Here is a 6,938-nt window from a genome sequence, read left to right as displayed (position 1 = left end):
CTTTTTGTGGTTGGCCCACATCCCTTCTCAATGTCCTTCCTCTGTCCTGAGGTGAGGACCACATGGACTTCTCTTCTGACTGGGATCTTGTGCTCTGTGCAGATATTATGTACCTCCCAGAGACCTTCCCCCTGCTAAAGGAGACACTAGCTCATCTGTGCAAGAACGGAGCCATGGCATATCTTTCGTCCAAAATGCGAGAAGAGCATGAGACTCCAGGTTTCTTTGAAGAATATCTCCCAAGAATATTTAATGTGGAGCTTCTCTGAAGAAAGACCAGTGACAGCAGGGACCACCTGCAAGACTTGGCTGTGTTACTGTATCAACATTTGTGCCTTTAGCAAAAATGTATTTTTAAAGAAGTGTTAAATACAAAATGAACATCTATCATCTTGGATTATCTAATGTCTTCAACCCAAAATAGGTAGAACGCATTTAAAGCAAATGTTACTTTTAGCTGCAACTTGTCACAACTACAACTTGTTACAATGATCTGGATATACAATTTGTAGCAACTTGTTTTTACCGTAACGGAATCCACTTCAGGCTCATAATCACCTGTCAGGTTTTTCTTATTGAGTTTATATTTTTTCATTATAACATATCGTCATTATCATGCACAATGTATTTTATTGTAACTCACAAAAAAGTCTGTGAATGATCTTGATTTACTCGGTCATTAAAGATACATTGCTTTTGAGTTTTTAAAATGTTTTGTGTTGGTGCTTTTAGCAGTACAAGCCAAAATATATCTCGTTCCATTATAATGGAGAGAAGGCAGATTTTCAACAGCATATATTGCCAACAATCTCACAAACAAACCATCTAAATTTAAAGTAACACTACAGATAAATGCAAACATTTTAATTTCAGATTTTTGGGTGAACTGTCCCTTTAAAGGCCCTAAAAACCTAATGTTCTCCATTAGCTGCTCACTGAGTGACCGGGTCCTACATGAACTCTACATATTCTACCAAAGTTATAAAAGATTTATGTACTTAAAATATGTCTGTATTTTTGTATCTTCTAGCATCACACCCTCCATGCATCAGGGTTAAAACACTTTTGAATGACATGCTTGGATTATTTGTTATTACTATGTTGCTGAGCCACTTACTATCAAATATCAAACAACACTCGCACAATCCGACACAGTCATTGATTTCTGTTGTTGTTGCTCATATACAGTAGTAATGAATATTTCATGTTATAATAAAATACATTTATGGGGCTTTAGATCGAAAATCGACACCCATCCTTACCAAACATCTTCATTATCATGATCAAGCATTGTAGTTCAGAAAGATACAAAACGTTTCTTATTAATGAAACTTAAACTGTGATAACTACTGCAGGTTTACGTCAGCTCAGTCTTGACATGAATTCGAAACCTGGGTCTAATATATCAAAATAACATTCTCAAACTTAAAACCTAAAACAAAGTTCATCCCCACCCAACTATTCCGTCAACATCAACAGATTGCCCTCCCTGCAGCCTGCTGTCTGTACGCACTTCATCCCCTCTCTCCTGCTCTCTGCTGATGTACAGCATTTCTGTTCACAGAAGGAAAGCCTGTTTGTTACGCTGCAGAGTTTCAAAGAAAGGGAGACAGCCTGTCTCTCCCTCCGCTACAATTCAGCCGACAAAACAACAGATCACTATCTCCATGCACAGTCTGCTCGCCATCACGCCTCCCACGCGAGTGCCATGCAAAAGTGCGGATCACTGATTTTGTTTTCATTCATGATTATTTGTGGAAAGTTAAGAAAACTGCATTTGATGAATGTTGATGTTGACCAGAGTGACGTATGAGCAAACAGGAAGCCCTGCCAATTATAAAATAAAAAAGTATATTGTTGACTGTCTCTTTTTGCACTAAATCGATTAGTTTGCTTCATGCATTTAGTAGAAAGATTTGAAAGGAGAAAAAAAGAGAAATTATGCAGCTAAAGTTGGGCATTTCAAAACCTAATTATAAAATTCCAGGAGGATGTGCTACAGTGACATGGGAGTGTGAGTGTGTGTGTGTGTGTGTGTGTGTGTGTGTGTGTGTGTGTGTGTGTGTGTGTGTGTGTGTGTGTGTGTGTGTGTGTGTGGAGTGGGAGGGGGACCTAAAACCAGCGTCCTTTTAAAACAAGTTGTCCTGTTTGTGGACTTCATTAGACCTCTTATCCCCATGAGCATCAAGGAAATGTATCTGAAAACTTGAATTAAAGGTACGTGTATCCATCTTTCCATTTCCATTATCTGAATTTCAGGTAAGGCTTCAAGTAAATAATCCTTTGTCTACCATGATTCAGATCTGTGCATCAGACCAAAAGATGGAGTTCTGGCGAGAGAATCAGGGACAGTCGCCTCTATACTCCAAATTTGCAACTGTTTCTGGGAGAAATTGTTCACATAGGTGAGTGTAGTGCTCTGCTACTCTTTAAATCATTGTAATTGTGATAAGATAAAGTTTAAAATGTAAATTTCATTTGTACTTTACTTGACTAAGACAACAACTGACGATACTTTACTTGAATATCTATAGATGGCTGTGTCACATTCCTGATATAAACTGAATAATTTTAAGCAACACACTATTTTAAGTTTTGGGATATCAGTGTTCGACAATATTATGATGTAAAAAGAGCCATTTGTGATGAGTTTCTAAAACACATAAAAATGTAATGTGATATTGAAGAGCTACTCACAGCTGACACATTTTCCATAATTTCACCCGCAGCCATCATGACAGACATCAGGTACCCCATTATCCACTGTACTACGGTGATCAGCAGGAACAAAGCAGGGAGTCCAGATACTGGACTGTACCGGGATCAAGATCAGGAGGGGCTCCACACGAGTACACTCAATGGACCGACCAAGATCTGGCCGCTGCCACATCTTCTCACTTCCCTTTTATTCTAGAGCGCCACGCTCAGCAGCACCAGGACCAGGGAGACCATCAGCCGCAGGAAGCCAGAGACAGAGAGTGGACAGCAGCTCAATCAGCGAGGGAATATGAGAGAGGACTTCTCAGGGAGGAGTGGCAGAGAAGGTGGGAGCCCTGTGGGCCTGTCCGATACAACACGGAAGTTTCTGCAAAGAGGAGCGACAGCAGCTATCGGGAGCTGGAAGCTTGGGCAGCACGATACAGCCATTCACTTCCAAGGAGGAGACGTATAGAGGCAGAGATGAGGGGTACCTCTCAGGAGAGCAACAGGGCTCCAGGGAGGGAGAGCAGGAGTGGGACGGATCCTCGCCTGGAAGCGCTGCAACAAGTCAGACAATCTGCAAACGTCAGAGAATCAGGACTGTGGGACAGAGGCGGCAGACAACAAGCTCCAAATTATTATACATTACAAACTCCTGCAAGCGACACAAGCAACATGTTGGACATGAAAGAAAAGATTGGCTACCAACAGAGGATGTTCAGCCAACCTCCTGGATACATTGCCCCTCCTCCCTATGACAGCCCACATAAAGGTTCACCTGTGTTGAACCAGTGTGATGTGAGCTGGGAACAGGAAGGTAAGAGACAAACCTACTTGTCACAGCCTAAACTCAGAAAGCAGGATGTCTGTGTAGATTTGCAGGAGAAAAAGCAGTTTATAAAACAAGCTGGAATGCTAAAAAGCTTTCCAGAGCTTGAAGGACTAAAGCACAAACAAAAGGAGACAGGTGCTTTACAGACAAGAAGTCATTTTAGTGCCCAGGAAACACACATGCAGCACGAGGGTATGTCGTATCTGCAGCAGCCACAAGTGTTACAAGCAGTTGAGAATACAAAGATTAACGAGGAGGGGTCATACTCAAAAGTCATTGAAGGAAGAAAGTTTAGATTAAACAAAAAGACAGGCGGACTGACCATATTTTGCCTGGTGTCGAGAATAGCAGGCACCACAGAAACTCCTTCTTTGCCACTTTGTTCCTTACAAACAAACAATGAAAACACAGAATTGAGAAGTGTTTCAAAAGGTCTATGGGACAATAGTGGCTATAACCAAAAACACAAACTTGCTGATGAGGTAGACTTCAGAGCCACAACACCCACAGAGCAGTCAAATACCTCTGATGCTACACATGTCAAGAGGGAGGCACCAACCTGTGTAGAAAGTGAGATGCTTGAGGATACTATAGCTAAGACAGATCTTTTTCCAGCAGAAGCGCAAACAAATAGTGTTGATTCTGCATTTGGGAGACAAGTTGCTCAGTCAGTGCCAATAAAATATCCTTTGTGGAGGGAGCCTATTTTCTCAAGCAGGACTGAAACTGAGAGGTCATCTACGTGTTATAAAGCAGACAGTGAGGACGGAGAATCAGATGTTCTGCTCAACCAAGGGGAGTCTGGTGAAGTCCATCCAATTGATGTTGAAGTAAGGAAACTTGACATCAAGAAAAACCCACAATCTGAGGACAGTAATAATCCACTGCTTATCGACGCAACCTGTATTTTTGTTCAAATGGAGCAGATTCCCTCTCCTAAGAAAGAGCATGTTCTGTATTTACACACCCAACACAGTCCGCTTCAATCGACCACCTCTCCTGAATGTTTCGAATCAAACAGTTGGATGGATAAGGATGACCTCAACACAGAACCAAAGCCTTTCCACATCAATGACATGCTCAAGAACGAATTCGACTCAGATCCTATGGAGAAAAAGGCACCCGAGGAAGAAAGTATAATATCTTCCCTCGGCATGTCCTTTTCATCCGTTTTTGAAAAGGAAACGTTGGAGGAGCGCGCTGAAAGGATCTTAGGAATCTCTCTTCTCGACTGCATTATTATGCATCAACCTGAAGATGCATCATCATTGCTGGGCTTTTGTGTGGAGAACCAGGAGGTTAAACCTTCTACTATTAAAGATACAGACATTGATGAACAAATCCCAGATGACCAAAGAGAAGAGGAACCGAATCAGTTTGAGGCTGTCAAAACTGAGGTTGATGTTTGTTCGCAAGAGAATGATGTGGCCAATGATCAGGCGGAAATCGAAGATGGTAGGGGTTGTGCAGGACCTCAGGATCAGGTGTCTAATACTTCTCAAGTGAACAACATTGACTCACAACTCAAAAGTGACATCAAAGCTTTATCTGCAATTGAAATGACAGAGAATCCCCTTAAACCTGTTACAACTGAGCAGGAAGAAAAGGATACCTCTCCCCATTATCCCTCTCAGTGTCTCTGGCCATTCAACGACCTCTCTAATTCTTCTTTGTGTTCACCCTTTCCAGACTTTGAAGCACCAAGCTCTGATCCACCTCTCATGCTCTCATCTTCTGATCCTACACATCTTTTGCATATCTCAAATTCAGAAATAGAGGAGGGTCCTGATCCTGAGTTGATTGCCCTCAACTCTGCAGAAAGTCATGCTCCTTGCTCTGAAAACTCTTCTCTTCCTCAAAACCCATCCTCTCTATCCCCTGCATCTACTGACTTTTCCCCAACCCCTTCTCCTCTTGATTTTATAAATCAAACTGCAGGATCAGTGTCCGATATCGAGGTGCAGGGTGAAGAGGGTGAAACGTCACAGCTAATACATGAGATCAGAGACACCTTTGAGGGCGTGGCAAAAGAAATAACAGAAGAGATAGTGTCACAACAACAAGTTGAATGTGGCCAAACAGATGATGCTGCTTCTGTGAAAGAGAGCGATGTCACGGATGAACAACAAACAAAAGAAACAGATAAGAGTCCTACAGACCCCATCATGGAACAAACAGTTGAACCAACCCAAGAAAATGCCAAAGAGGTCGACATTTTGCAGCAACAACTTGAATGTTTCCAAGGAGAGGATGTTGCTTGTGTTAAAGAGACGTGTATGACTGAAGAGCCAGAAGAAGTCAACGAGGATCCTACAGATTGCTTGGATCAGTCAATATCTCAAGAACATGTAACTGACAGTGAAACTCATACAGAGGCTTTACAGCAGACATTTGATAATGGCCAAGAAAAGGATTCTTATACACAAGAGAGTTTAATGACTGAGGAGCAATCACACAAAGACGCAGATGAGGACCCTACAGATCCTCAGGAACAGACCCAATCCACAGAAAATGACTCTCAATCTCAAATAGATATCAACATGGACATTCAACCACACTCTGAACCCTTCAACACTTCTCCTCCCTCACCTTCAGGCTCAGGCTGTGAGGTGTCTCAATCAGCTTTGGATGTGCTATCACCATCAGAGCTTTCTTCTACACCAAACACATCAAACAAGACAGACTCAGAGTTTGATTCTCTTTCGGAAATGAGCTCAGTCTGTCCCTCAGCTCTCAATCCTGATGCTGCTGCCGCTGCTGGCATTCAAGAAACAGTCCCTCCTCCTCTTTATCTGGACTCTTGTGAAGAACCACTTGAGTTCTCATCTTCATCTTGCACTGATTCACCCTCAGTCCTGCCTTCCAGCTCTTCAAGTCTTCATCCACAAGAGGAAAGTGGAAGTTATGACCCTGACTTAACACTCAAAGAAAAGCCTGAGTATCCAATGTCTCTGTGGGATGCGGTGAATCGTATTAGGAAACATACAGCGCCTGACTCTGAGAATGAGGAGGAGGAAGTAAGTGAGTTGTGGGATCCAGAGAATGGAGGGGAGGACTTGGGTTTACCAGACGTGGTAGTGGGCATAAAATCATCAAAGAGGATAGTCATTGATGGATCATGGCAACACAACGCTTTAACAGCAGGAAGTGGTGAGGATGTAGAGGTGGAACACATCCAGGAGGATCTGTGTCCTGAAGAGCCAAGTGCATATGTTGAAGAAGACACTCTGTCCTGCAGCAGCTTCAGCAGCCACGGCTCTGGGGACACCGTTATTGAAGCAGAAGAAGACGAGTTTGAGGAAACGCCTCATGATGATAGGACAGAAAGCAAGACAGGTGATGACGATAGGTTTCAGGTGGCTGAGGAGGAGCAATGTAGCTGTGCTGAAGTAAAAGGTGCAGCTAA

This window comes from Notothenia coriiceps, unplaced genomic scaffold, assembly GCF_000735185.1.
Source record: "Notothenia coriiceps isolate Sejong01 unplaced genomic scaffold, NC01 NC01_scaffold00023806, whole genome shotgun sequence".
NCBI classification, from domain to species: domain Eukaryota; kingdom Metazoa; phylum Chordata; class Actinopteri; order Perciformes; family Nototheniidae; genus Notothenia; species Notothenia coriiceps.
The sequence above is the reverse complement of the archived record's forward strand: the minus strand, read 5'-3'. Positions refer to the sequence as shown.